This window comes from Scyliorhinus canicula, chromosome 12, assembly GCF_902713615.1.
Source record: "Scyliorhinus canicula chromosome 12, sScyCan1.1, whole genome shotgun sequence".
Taxonomy (NCBI): Eukaryota; Metazoa; Chordata; class Chondrichthyes; order Carcharhiniformes; family Scyliorhinidae; genus Scyliorhinus; species Scyliorhinus canicula.
In genome coordinates this window covers 71,273,947-71,288,697 of record NC_052157.1, presented here as the reverse complement: position 1 = coordinate 71,288,697, position 14,751 = coordinate 71,273,947, and the positions used below count along the sequence as shown (strand labels likewise).

Sequence of the window (14,751 nt, the reverse complement as noted above, 5' to 3'; positions counted from 1 at the left end):
GCTCGTTGGCATTCACCACAATTGTGGGAGCGTAGTGATTGGCAGGGGTGACTAAAATGGGAGAAAGCAACAGAGAGATGAGGGGAAAGATAGAAAGTAATAGATCAAGATTGGGAGAGAGAGAGAAATGTTCTCTCAGTCTTCAGGCCTTGGCAGTCACCCATGTGACCACAATAAATCATTGGAGCATTACCAACATTCAGAGTATTGGTAACTGGGGTTGATGCATTAATCTGCTGGTGCACACAGTGGTAACATAATCACTGTGTACATGGGGGAGGAGATAAGCCTCGTATATCACTGTCAGTGAAATGTTTAGCGCAGTGGTGGGCAACCTGTGTCCCATGGGTCTCATGCGGGCCTTCAGAGCTCTGACTGCAGCCCACAACACATTTTGTTGAGAGAGTGAGAGCGGGATTTGCGAGAGCAAGAACGGAGCCAGGAGAATAAAAGAATCCCAGAAAGAGTGGGACCGAGAGTGGGGCCGGCATTTGTAAACCGCGGGAAAGAACGAGACCAAGAGCAGAGCGATTGGTTGGTTTTCCATATTTATCTTTAAATACTTTAACAATTTATTGCCAACTGTAAGGCTTGCTTCATAGAGTCACAGATGTTTCCACTGTGGAAACAGGCCCTTCGGCCCAGCTTGTCCATGCCGCCCAGTTTCTGTCACTGAGCTAGTTCCACTTGCCCGCATTTGGCCCATATTCCTCTGTACCCACCCTGCCCGTGTAACTGTCTAACTGTTTTTTAAAGGAAAAAATTATACCTGCCTCTACCACTCACTGCCTTTGGCAGCCCATTCCAGATGCTCACCACCCTCTGTGTGAAAAGATTTCCCCTCTGGTCTCTTTTGTATCCCTCCCCTCTCACCTTAAGCCCTCTAGTTCTAGACTCCTCTACCTTTGGGAAAAGATGTTGACTATCTACCTTATCGACGCTCCTCATTATTTTATAGACCTCTATAAGTTCACCCCTAAGCCTCCTACGCTCCAGCAAAAAAAGCCCCAGGCTATCCAGCCTCTCCTTATAACTCAGATCATCAAGTCCTTGTGGCATCCTCGTAAATCACTTCTGTACTCTTTCCAGTTTAACAATATCCTTCCTATAATAGGGTGAACAGAACTGAATACAGTATTCCATGTGTAATCTTACCAATGTCTTGGACAACTTCAAAAAGACGTCCCAACTCCTGTATTCAATATTCCGACCAATACAACCTAGCATGCTGAATGCCTTCTTCACCCCTCTGTCCATCTGTGACTCTACCTTTAGGGAGCTATAACGCTGTGTTCCGAGATCTCTTTGTTCTGTAACTCTCTCCAACTCCCTACCATTAACTGAGTAGGTCTTGTCCTGATTTGATCGACCATTAGAACAGAAAGTCTAATACGCTAAAATTATTCAACAAATTGTTGATTCTGGTGACAGTGAGTACAGAATAACCTATCCACACTGGCTGTCCATACCAAGCTAGATAGTTCCACATTATGATCACATCACTGCAGGTAAATGGATAATGACTCGCCCACTGTGACTGAAACTGCTTCTCTCGGAAGCAATTTTGCAATGTGATCAGACGGCTGGTAATTCAAGGAACTAAAACCCATGAACGGATTTCACAAGCAGCGAATGGAATCAGGAGGAAAACTCTCCGCTGGTTGGAGTCATACCTGGCTCAAAGGAAGATGGTTATGGTGGTTTGAGGTCAATTATCTCAGCTCCAGGACATCACTGCAGGAATTCCTCAGGGTAGTGTCCCAGGTCCAACCATCTTCAGCTGCTTCATCAATGACCTCCCTTCCATGATAAGGTCAGAAGAGGGGATGTTTGCGGAATCACTGCACAATGTTCAGCACCATTCGTGACACTTCCGATAATGAAACAGTCCATGTCCAAATGCAGCAAGACCTGGACAATTTCCCGACTTGGGCTGACAAGTGGCAAGTTACATTTGCGCCACACAAGTGTCAGACAATGTCCATCTCTTATAAAAGAGGATCTAACCACCACCCCATGACGTTCAATGGCATTACCATTGAATTCTCCACTGTCAACATACTGGGCTTACCATTGATCAGATCCTGAATGGACTAGCCACATTAATACTGTGGCTACCATGGCAGGTCAAACACTAGGAATCCTACAGTGAGTAACTCACCTCCTGACCCCCAAAGCCTACACACCATCTACAAGGCATAAGTCAACTCTCCACATGCCTGGATGAATGCAGCTCCAACAACACTCAAGACACCACCAACAAACAGTGGCAATTGTGTGTACCATCTACAAGATGCACTGCAGTAACTCATCAAGGTTCCTTAGGCAACACTTTCCAAACCCACGGCCATGACCATCAAGAAGGTCAAGAGCAGCAGATATCTGGGAATCCCACCACATGGAGGTTACCCTTCAAGTCACTCACCACCCTGACTTGGAAATATATTGGTGCTCCTCCACTGTCACTGGGGCAATATACTGGAACACCCTCCCTAGCAGCACAATGGGTGTACCTACACCTGAAGGACTGCTGCGGTTCAGGAAGGCAACTCACCATCATTTTCTGATGGGCAGCTATGAATGGGGAATAAATGCTGGGCGAACTAACGATGCCCAACGATGGAACATGGGAAGGCCATTCAGCCTTTCCAGTATGTTCTGCCATTATTGCAGCTGTTCTGTACTTTATGGAACATTAACAGATAGACCTCTCGAGTAACAAAACATCAATGGCAGCTTTTAAATTTCTATTTAAACCTCAGCATCCATTGGGCAAGATTCGCAACCCCCTGCCGGGTCGGAGAATCGCCGGGAGGCAGCATGAATCCCGCCCAACCGCTCCGACGTCGGCGGTGGTTTTTGGGCGGGGGCGGGGATTGCACCAAGCCGGTCGGGGGCCATTGGCAGCAGGCCCCCCCCCCCCAGCAATTCTCTGGACACTGATGGGCCGAGTGGCTGCCCGTTTTCGGCCAGTCCCGCCGGCGTGGATTAGACAGGGTCCATACTGGCGGGACCTGGCTTTGAGGGCGGCCTGCTGAGTCCTCGGAGGGCGCAGGGGGATCCGGCCCCGGGGGGGCGGGGGGGGGTGGGGCACAGTGGCCTGGCCCACAATCGGGGCCCACCGATCTGCGGGCGGGCCTGTGCCGTGGGGACACTCTTTCCCTTCCGCGCCGGCCTCTGTAAAGCTCCGCGATGGCCGGCATGATGCGCATGCGTCAGAACACGCTGGCACTCCTGCGCATGCACAAACATGCGCCGGCCGGCAGAGGCCCTTCGGCGCCAGTTGGCATGGTGCCAACCACTCCAGCGCCGGCTTGGCCCCCGGAACATGCGGAATCAGTGGTTCACGCTACTCCTTGGCATCGGTACGGCCCACCCCGCTGATTGCGGGAGAAACTCACCCATTATGTTTAGTTCCAAATCTCCACTCTCCGTTGTGCAAAGTCGTGCTTCCTGATGTAGTACTATTTCCCTGCCCTTGTCTCTCTGCGCGTCTCTCTCTGCCCTATCTCTCTTCGCTCCCTCTATCTCCGCCCCCTCTCTCTCCACCCCTCTCTCTCTCTGCTCCTCTCTCTCAGCCCCCCTCTCTCCCTGCTTCTCTCTCTCTGCCCCCTCTCTCTCTCTGCCCCCTCTCTCTCTCTGCCCTCTCTCTCTCTGCCTCTCTCTCTCTCTGCCCCTCTCTCTCTCATCCCCTCTGTCTCTCTCTCTCTGCCCTCTCTCTCCCTCAGCCCGCCTCTCTCTCTCTCTGCTCCTCTCGCTCTCTCTCTGCTCCTCCTCAGCTGACCAGCCTCCATCAGGTAGCTTGATCCGAACAGCATCCTCCGGGAGTAGCACAGGCAAATCAGTGGCATGAGCATCATAGCTCTGCTTTTGCCGGTCCCTGAGCTTCTGCTTCAGTGATCCAGGTCAGGCAAGTGTTTAGCTGGAAGAGTCGTCCGCAGGTCCCTGTTCATCAGGAGTTGAGCCGCTGACATGCCGGTAGACAGAGGGGTTGCCCTGTACGCAGGCAGCGCTCGGTTGACGTCAGAAGCAGAATCCGCAGCCTTGCAGATGAGCTGCTTCACTATGTGAACCCCTTTCTCAACCTTCCCGTTGGACTGCGGGTAATGCGGGCTGGAAGTGACGTGATTATACTGATATACCTGGGCAAATCTTGACCACTCTTGGCTGCTGAAGCAAGGACCATTGTCACTCATGACAGTGAGTGGAATACCATGCCTAGAGAACGTCTCCTTACAGACCTTGATGACTTGGATGTGAGGTCCGAGAGCTTCACAACTTCTGGGTAGTTAGAAAAATAATCAATGATTAACACATAATCATGACCATTGGCGTGAAAATGGTCGATGCCCACCTTGGACCACGGGGAGGTCACGATTCTGTGCTGCTGAAGCGTCTCCTTGTTCTGTGCTGGATGGATGCGTTGACAGGTCGGACAGTTGAGGACCATATTTGAGATGTCCTGACTAATCCCAAGCCAGTAGACAGCCTGCCTGGCTCTGCGGCTGCACTTCTCAACGCCCAGGTGTCCCCCATGGATTTGCCGGAGCACCAAGCTCTGGAGACTGAGTGGAATGACAATGCGGTCCAGCTTGAGGAGGATGCCATCAACCACCGTCAGGTCGTCCTTCACATTGAAGAATTGAGGGCACTGCCCTTTTTGCCAGCCATCGCGAGGTGGCGCACGACACGCTGCAGAAGAGGGTCTTTGGCTGTCTCCTTGCGAATGAGAATCACCTTTTCATCCAACGCCGGGAGGTTGCTGGCCCACAGTTGCACCTGTGTTTTGATCTGTTGGACGAATGCCGGCGGGTCAACAGGCAAGGTTATGGAGTGGGACAAGGCATCCGCAATAATGAGTTCCTTATCAGGCATGTACGCGACAAAAAAAACGTTTTGGACATTCGTGAAGTGCTGGGAAAATGAGATCGGGCAGTGAATAGGTGAGCTATTAACTGCGCACTCATGGAGCAACACATTCTTCAGCATGTGGTACAGATGATCATTGCTAGGCCGGCCTTTCAACCAAATCAAAAGTTAAGCAACATCTGCTTCTTTACTTCCTCTAAACTAACTGCAGTGTGACCACTCCACATTCAAATGTATGATTGTTGGGTTCAGTAGAGAGGCTGCTTTATGACCCATTCATCTGTAACTCCCAGCCTCATTGGCCTGTGAGGCCCAGGCGACTCGGCCTGTACTGAGTTTCTGCTTCCAACCGCACTGGTTTCCGCTGCTCGGGGTTTGGACACTGATTCTAGCCCCTTCCCCCGACCTCCAAAGTGAATGGGCTGTTTAATTAACTGGGCCATTGCTACATTAGGAACAGGAGGCGACCAGTCAGCTCCCCAAACTCATTCTGTCGTGCAGCAATATTAGTTGCATACTTGACTCCTCTGCCAGCCTTGGTTTTGTCGCTTGGGAGGGTGGCGGGGATGTTGATGAAACGGCGAAATTCCCCAGTTGTGAATTCCAGCAACCTCATATGTCTTTTGTTGACTATTCCAAAGATTGTTTTGTTGAAAACCTAAAGTTGCACTCGAACAGAAAAAGATGTTTGTGATATTTGGCCCTCATGGGACTCCCTCTTTTAGTGATGAATAGAAAATTCTGAAGGGTTGCCGTTTGAAATAAGAGGAAGCATCCTGTTTATTACAGATGTTATATTGTTCATTATACAAAGATCAGATAGCACTGGGAGCCTTTGCTGAATTTGCTTCACGTCTCTCTGCCAGCTGCTGAAAATTAATGAAACCACCTCATGGCTAACTTCGCTTTGCATCAAGGGATTGATTTTTGTTTTATTTATTGAATCATGGGATATGGGCTGGACAAGCATTTATTGCCCATCCCTAATTGCCCCTTGAGAAGCTGGTGGTGAGCTGCCTTCTTGAACCACTACAGTCCCTGACGTGTAGGTACACCCACTGTACTGTTCGGGAGGGAGTTGTGGCTTTGAAGGGAACTTGTAGGCGATGGTGTTCCCATGCGTCTGCTGCCCTTAATAATAATCTTTATTGTCACAAGTAGGCTTACATTAACAGTGCAATTAAGTTACTGTGAAAAGCCCCTAGTCACCACATTTCGGCGCCTGTTCGGGTACACAGAGGGAGAATTCAGAATGTCCAAATTACCTAACAGCACGTCTTTCGGGGCTTGTGGGAGGAAACTGGAGCACCCGGAGGAAAGCCACGCAGACACAGGGAGAACGTGCAGACTCTGCACAGACAGTGACCCAAGCCGGGAATCGAACCTGGGACTGTGGTACTGAGAAGCAACAGTGCTAACCACTGTGCTACCGTACCTTGTCCTTCGGCTGGTAGAAGTCATGGGTTAGGAAGGTGCTGTCAAAGGAGCCTTGGCCAGTTGCTGTATATAGTACACACTGCTGCCACTGTGCACCAGTGCTGAAGGGAGTGAATCCTTGGGCTGGTGATTGGGGTTCCAATCAAGTGGGCTGCTTTGTCCTGGATGGTGTCAAGCTTCTTGTGTGTTGTTGGAGCCGAATTCATCCAGGCAAGTGGACTGTATTCCATGACACTCCTAATTTGTGCCTTGGAGGTGAACAGGCTTTGGAAAATGAGGAGGTGAGTTGCTCACTGCAGGATTCCCAGCCTCTGATCTACTCTTGTAGCCACAGTATGTATAATGGCTGAATTTAGCTCAGTTACTGGTCAATTGTAAATCTCAGGATGCTGGTGGTCGGTGAATCAGTGAAGGTAATGTGGTTGAAAGTCAACAGAAGGCAGTTCGATTCTCTCCTGTTGGAGATGCTCATTGTCTGGCATGGAAGTTACTTGCCACTTATCAGCCCAAGCCTGCATGTGGTCCAAGTTTTGCTGAAGAGTTATGAATGGTGCTGAACATTGTGCAGTCAGTTATCAGCATATATCTCTGTTTCTGAACTTATGATGGTGAGAAGATCATTGATGAAGCAGCTGAAGGTGGTCGGGCCTAGAACACGAGTAAAGTCACCATAGTCCCAGATGACCATAGAATGCTTTCCCCTTTGAGGGGGATGAAGAGCTGACTGGCGGTGATTTAACCTGAAAATGACCACACCTCAGACGAGGGTAAGGTCCTTCATGAAGCACCTCAACCGGTACAGGAATTACCACACCTCAGGCGAGGGTAAGGTCCTTCATGAAGCACCTCAGCCGGTACAGGAATTACCACACCTCAGGCAAGGGTAAGGTCCTTCATGAAGCGCCTCAGCCGGTACAGGGATTGAACCCATGCTGTTGGCCTCACATTGCATCACCAACCAGCTGTTCAGCCAACAGAGCTGAACACAACTGAGCTAAACTGAGCTACCTTAAAGATATTCTGGGGAATCCCTCTCAGAATGCTAGTGGTAAGGGTTTGCAAGGCAATTTCCCAGAAGTGCTAACTTGCCCTGGGCAAGTTCCACTGTGAAGAGAACCTTCAAAAAGTGTGATTTAAATCTCTAACTTGAGGGTTCTGCCAAGGTTAAACCAATAGTTATGTGGGAGGTGGTGGTGCAGTGGTATTGCCACTGGACTAGTAAACCAGAGACCCAGAGTAATGCTCTGGGGACCCAGGTTCAAATCCCGCCACTGAACATGGTGAAATTTGAATTCAGTAAAAGAAATCTGCAATTAAATAAAGTCGAATGAAACCATTGTCGATTGTCGGAAAAACCCATCTGGTTCATTAATGTCCTTCAGGGAAGGGAATCTGTCAACCTTATCTGGTCAGATGTACAACTGACTCTAGACCCACAGCAATGTGGTTGACTCTTAACTGCCCCCTTAAGGGTAATTAGGGATGGGCAATAAATGCTGGCACAGGCTGCGATGCCCACATCCCATGAACAAATTTTTTTTTAAATCAGAAAAAGTTGGAATAATGACCTCTTCTAACTTCTGGGTGACTAGTGTAAACACCCAGACTGATTCCCCCCATGGAACTACACCCACGGAGCTTCATCCCCGACTACACCACCACTCCAACCCTCCAAGGATTCCATCCCCCACCATGGGCCTGCAACCCCAACCTCTGACCCCCGACCTCTGACATTCCCATACCTCCCCCCATCCTTCCCCAACTTCCCCCACAACCAATCCCCGGGATCTCATCCATCCTCCACAGTACCCCCCCCCCCCCCCCACCCCCACCCCCCCCACCCCCATCCCCCTCCCCAAACAGCCAGACAGTTAAAAAGTGCGGCAGACAATGATGGAGAAATTAAATCACCCTTTAATCCTTAAGTCTGCCTCATCTTCTAATACTGCCTTTTATGGCTGCAATATTCTCCTGTCCTGCCCTGGGGAAGAGAAAAATGCTTCCGGTCATTTATTCCATAACTCTTCTTGGAACATGGATATCATGTGATGATGGGACCAGGCTCAGTACTGAGGGATCTGGGCACCGTGTCGTCTGATGTTAACCATTTTCTACTGTAGAATGCCCCAATTAGGCAAGGCACTTGAGAGTAGTCAGCACTGAGTGACCAACACTCCACCAAGAGCCAGCGCCTTCGGGAGAGAATGGCCCAAGAGCACGGCAAAGAAAAAAAATGAACACTTAATATCGGGACAAAACAATCTAGTTTGCTCTTTAGCTCCGACAGGATTAAGAACAGAAAACAAATTACTAACTGACAAAGATTAGCAGGGCAAGGCCTTTCCTGCCAGCACGTAAGAGAACATGGAAAAAACAGGCTTTAGTTTCTTCGCTGCAATGCCGTTTAACTTCCATAAACAAAGTCAATCCAAACGTTAAACAACTCCCACTAATTAGGGAAACAGGCATTCTGACAGGAAGTGATTTGAATAGAACAAAGGCCTGGCGGTAACCCACTGCTCCGGGAAGAAAAAAACACCAATTGAACTCATTTTTGCATGATAATGTTCAGGCCAAAAGGTCGTACACCTTGAGATACTTGCTGGGACAATCCATTGTCAGACAGTCTTGCAGCACTGAAAGAGGCCCTTCAGCCCATTGAGGCTGTGTCGACCATGAAGCCCCAATCTATTTTAACCCCATTTTGCAGCACTCAATCCATAGCCTTGTATGCTAAAGCATTTCACGTGCTCATCTAAATACTTCTTAAATATTGTGAGGATTCTCACCTTGATCAACCTTTTCAGGCAGAGAGTTCCAGATTCCCACCACCCTTTAGATGAAAATGTTTTTCCTCCAATTTCCTCTGAATCTCCTCCCCCTACCTTGAGTCTATGCCCCCTGGTTATTGACCCCTGTTCCTTATCCACCCGTGGAGTTCAGCTCCAGAGGTTAGTGCTGATTGTGTCCGGAAACAATGAGGGTTGCAGGTAAGCTCAGGAAGACATGCCTATACTATCCACGGAGAAATAACAGAGCTAATGTTTTGAGTCAGGATGACTCTTTGTCAAAGCTGGATGGATTTTGACAAAGGGTCATCCAGACTCGAAAGGTTACCTGGATAAAAGCAAATTTCTGCGGATGCTGGAATCTGAAATGGAAGAGAAAAGGCTGGAAAATCTCAGCAGGTCTGGCCTACAGATGCTGCCAGGCCTGCTGAGATTTTCCAGCAGGTTACCTCCATTCACTCGCCAAAGATTCAGTCAGGCCTGCTGAGATTGATCAGTATTTTCTATTTTTATTTCAGATTCCAGCAACTGCAGTAATTTGCTTTTTATGCCGATACTATCCATGTGTGACGAGGACTGCCAGCATTTGGGACCATTCGCCCAACCACAGGCGCCTCATTCCGATGATTCCCCAATTACCTTCGTCCTGCTATTAAATGGAGTGATTCAACGTAGCTGCGTATTATATTATCATTGGAATCCATCCCACCCACTACATGCCATTGCACTTAACGTATTCACTGGACAACACCAGCAACAATAACAGGAAGACAACAATTAATGTATAATCCTTTAAAGTAGGCGAAACGTGACATTGACCACATACGGAAACATTAGGGAGGTGACTAATCGCTTAAGTGCTTGGAATCAGCAACAACAGGAATGAGGTAAGAGTGTGTGGAGTGTTCAGGGAGGGTCAGGCAAAGGAGAGCTTGGAAGTGGTACCAAGGAATTAAAGGAGATGGGGCTGGGGTGGGAGCGGGATCAGGGAGCTTCTGTGGGTCAGGGTACTGGCCAAAACCTGGGGGAAGGTATGAATCATTATAAATGGTGGAATTTTATTTCCCCACATCTTGGTTGAGGCAGAATTTTTAAATTCCAGTCGAAAAGCAAAATGCAGTTGAGGCTAGCATTCTTAAAAAAATAAAATGCTGGAAATGCATCAAAGGTTACTGTGGCTGTTTTCCAATCCCTCCATGGCTTTTCCCACCCCTAACTCTGTAACCTTCTCCAGCCCTGACAGAACCCCCCCCCCCCCCCTCCACCCGCTACCCCCCCCCCCCCATCTCTGCAACCTCCTCCAGGCCCTACAACGCTCCCTATCTCCGTAACCTTCTCCAGTCTTTAACCCTCCCTATCTCTGTAACCTCCTGCAGCCCCAATAGCCTTCCCTATCTCAGTATCCTCCTCCAGTCCCTTCAATTCTCCCTATCTCATTTCCTCCTCCAGTCCCAATGACCAGCCCAAGATCTGTAATCTTTCCCAGACCCTCCAACCCTCCCTATCTCTGTAACCTACTCCATCCCCTCCAACATTCCCCATCTCAGTTCCTCCTCCAGGTCTATCTCTGTAACAGTCCCCACCCTTCCTACCCTCCCTTTCTTTGTAATCGCCTCCAGGCCCTACAACCTCCCTATCTCTCTAACTGCCACCAACCCCTACAATGCTCCCAATCTCTCTAACCTCCTCCAGTCCCTACTAGCCTCCCTATCTCAATAATTTAGCATGATAGCAGAATGGTTAGCACTGTTGCTTCACAGCGGCAGGGACTCGTGTTCGATTCCCGGCTTGGGTCACTGACTGTGCGGAGTCAGCACGTTCTCCCCGTGTTTGCGTGGGTTTCCTTCGGCCGCTCCAGTTTCCTCCCATAAGTCCCGAAAGACGTGCTTGTTAGGTGAATAGGACATTCGGAATTCTCCCTCAGTGGACCCGACCAGGCCTCGGAATGTGGTGACTAGGGGATTTTTTACCGTAGCTTCATTGCAGCGTTAATGTAGGCCTACTTGTGACACTAATAAAGATTATTATTATTTCTACGAGCGCTTAAACAGCCCCTATCACTATAACCTCCTCCAGCCCTACAACCCTACCTATCTCTGTTATCTCCTCCAGCCCGCTACAAGCCTTCCTATCTATCTCACCACGCCAAGTCCCTACATGCCTCCCTATCTCTGTAACTTCCTCCAGCCTCTGCAACATCGCAGCATCCTCTTTCTCAGTAACCTACATCACTCCCTCCAACCTTTCCTCTCTTTGCAGCCTCTCGCGCTACAACTTGCCAAGATCTCTGTGCTCTACAATTACAGGCCTCTAATGCTGAACCGACCTCTCACCTATTTCATTCGCTCCACTATTGTTGGCCACACTTTCAGCTGCCAGGGCCCTAACCTCGGGAATTCAATCTGTAAACATCTCTCCCTTTCTCTCTCCTTCACAATCCTCATTCAAACCAAGCTCTTTGAGCAACCTAATGCCACCTTTCTACTGTCACATTATGTGGCTCGATATTAATTTTTTTGGTAATGGGTCCCTCTATAAATTGACTTAGGGTGTTCCACTACTTTAAATGTGCGACAGAAACAAAAATTGTCATCTCCAAACTGTGGGGCCAGTCGCCGTTGCAATGCACGATGCATGTGCTGAAAGAGACCATTAGCAAAACTATGGGTATCTCGTCCACCAACTTCATCAGTGCCTGGTTCCGAGAGAGCGAGCTCATCATGGTTTAATAAGATCACAAAAGGTTCAAGAATGTGTGGTATGACATTGGGGGCACTGAGTATGTATGCAGATGAGCTACGTGTGAAGTGACTAATAGGCAGGAAACCAGTTCAAAATAGACCCTCTCAAGGGTTTGGAACTCCTTGCCATTATGCATTGAAGAGCAGGTCCCATGCATGCACATTACTTGACAAACAGCATGGCTGGGAATGGTCAATGGGGCTAACAGAGTGAAAGAACACCATTACGTCATGAAGACATTGACACATATTCCATAGGGAAACTGACTTTAAATAATTGGGATAGAATCAAACACACTGATACCTGTTGAAATGAGCACAATTGAAGTGACAGAGTAAATTATTTGGATAAGAACAAATAAAGACCTGGTAGCAAGTAAACCTGGTGAGGAGTAGCCACAAGGTATATGTAGATGATTGGAGAGCTGGAAACTATTTTAAGTCCATGCATGATGTTATTTTGCATGATATTTGAGTGAGAACATTTGCAAGTGGAGAGAGTTACAGAGTAAGGGGTATCAATCCAATTATTCAGAGATCACATTCAAGTTACAATAGATTATGGAATAAACTGGAATATGTTAGGTGAAGAGAAAACTGGAATCTAAAACAAAAACCAAGAAGTGACTTTTCTCCCTGCACAGATCACCCTACTCAAGGGCGAGAGAAAGAAGGCGACCAAGAATGATAATGACATAAGGGGTCAAAATGTAAGATCTCACCCTCTGAACATCCACCGAAACAGACATGAAATGGTGGTCACTCTACCAGGTGGGGGGCAGTGAAAGGGGTCTGAGTTTACCGAGCCAGGTCTAAAGGACCCATAAGGAGGACCTGACATATGTAAGCACTGCAGAAATCTGCCCAGAATCAACAACATCCCAGGGCAGGTGGTCAGACAAACCATGCAGAGATTGCTCAAGATTATGTCAGGCGCTCCGCGGAACAGACTCGTAAGGAACAATTGCAGGTGAACCTGGCTGCCCAGACCCACCAGACTGACACAATGAACTGAAGCCCTTGGTAAGGTTATGCCTCTCAAGACTACCTGACATCCCCTCTTAACCTGATCAGCGTGTTTCCTATATTTAACATTGTAACACTTTATCGGCTTGCCCATTCTAGTGTTGAAGGCTGTCCTCAAACAAGGGAGCATTAAAGGAACTGTGAATGTGTTCCTCTTAGCCTTTATTTCTTATATTTTCTTTTCTTTTCCTTTATGCTTGACTTTAATTATGATTCTTTCTATTAGGTTTAGAAGAATAAATGGGGGGTACTATTGTCTAGTTTTATTCATATAGGGGCTAGTTAAATGTATATAACCAATAAGCAAAATATTAAAAGTAGCCCTGAATGTGGGAACTCAGCCATTTCTCATATAATGAATTAACCATTGTATTCCATTGTATTTAATACTGAGTGTTCCTTGTGTAATCAACTAATCAATTTTTAGTTAGATCTCCGCCAAGCTATGAAATATGGCAAAGCGTGAGAAATACATTAATAGTAACTCAGTATTTTTCCGAAGGCTGCACACGCAAACACTAAGCTAGTTTTGTTCGGCACCAGTCAATCTCAAGTAATGCCCAATGTTTGATCCTCTGACATTCATTTGACCAAACCGGGAGGTCCCAGATAAAAATTAGAAGCCAGTAAATGCAAAGGAGGGGTTAAACCAGAGATAAGTATTCCCTTAAAAAATAGACCTCGTGGTTAAGGTTCTTTGTTCCTGAATTTTTGAATCATCTATCTGTTTGTTTGTGTTTAGTGATTTCTCTTGTGCTGACGCTTTTGCCATGTGCTTGGCTTCTTATTGTATTGTTTGATATTTCATTTCGAAGTTTAAATTCAGTTTGTACTCGCCCATGGGCCAAGTTTTATTCTGTTCTGCAGTTCTTATTCAAGAACCAGTGAAGTGGCTGTCAATAAATCATATTTTTGAACCTCACCAACCAGACTATCGATTCTGTTCGCGTGTATATGAGAGTGCTTGTATGTGAGCGCGCTTGAGCGTGTGTGGCGTTGGTTTTGGGTGGGGTATGCAGGCTGTGGCCATCAGCAACCTATAGTTGTACTTCAGAGAACTGAAACATTGGGCGGGGTTCTCCAGTTCCCCAGCCGTGTGTTTCTCGGCAGCTTGCTGTTTGCTGGCGGCTGGATTCTATCTTCCCGCTGATTGTCAATGATTGTAATCACTCCATGCTGCTACGAAACCCACTGGTGGGGGTAAGCTGCCATTGACAAAATTGAATTGCCACAACTGGAGAATTCCAGCCATTATGGTGCAGCCTCCAATGGTACCATAAATATCCAATGGCTTAGCTGCTGAACGACAGAGGAAATTGGCTTCAGCCCCTCGCTGGACCCTGCCCAGAATCAATTTCACAAAGAGGCTGTTTTTAATACTGGTATTACACAAGAACACAAGAATTAGAAGCAGTAGCCACCAGGTCCTTCAAGCTTGCTCTGTCATTCAATATGATCATGGCTGATCTATGCCGGCCTCAACATCTTCTCTTTACCATTTCGCCTAAGCCCTCTATTCCTCAATCTATCAAATATTTATCCACTTCCCGTTTAAATACTTCTCATGATCCAGCCTCCACCACCCTCCAGGGCAGAGAATTCCAGAGATTCACCACCTTCTGCAAGAAGAAATTGCGACGCACCTCAGTTATAATGACTGCGCCTTTTACCTTGTAGCTAAGTCCCTTGTTTGAGCCTCTCACACTAGTGAAAACATTTCACCACCTACCCTGTCAAGCTCCCTCAGGATCGTGTATGTTTAAATAAGGTCACCGCCTCTTCTGAACGCCGAGGACTACAGACCCAGACTATTTAGTCTCTCTTGATAGGACAGCCCTCTCATCCTGGCGAGGGAATTAGCCTGGTGGATCTCCTTTGGACTGCCTCCA

General features: G+C 47.8%; 1 long non-coding RNA gene across 1 annotated transcript; it reads left to right on the top strand.

Moving 5' to 3' along the window:
* The first annotated feature begins 386 nt into the window (after positions 1–386).
* On the top strand, positions 387–13,265 carry LOC119974388. Its single transcript, XR_005462501.1, has 3 exons — positions 387–534; positions 9,614–9,982; positions 12,481–13,265. It is a non-coding gene; the product is annotated as an uncharacterized LOC119974388 (long non-coding RNA).
* Positions 13,266–14,751: the final 1,486 nt, after the last annotated feature.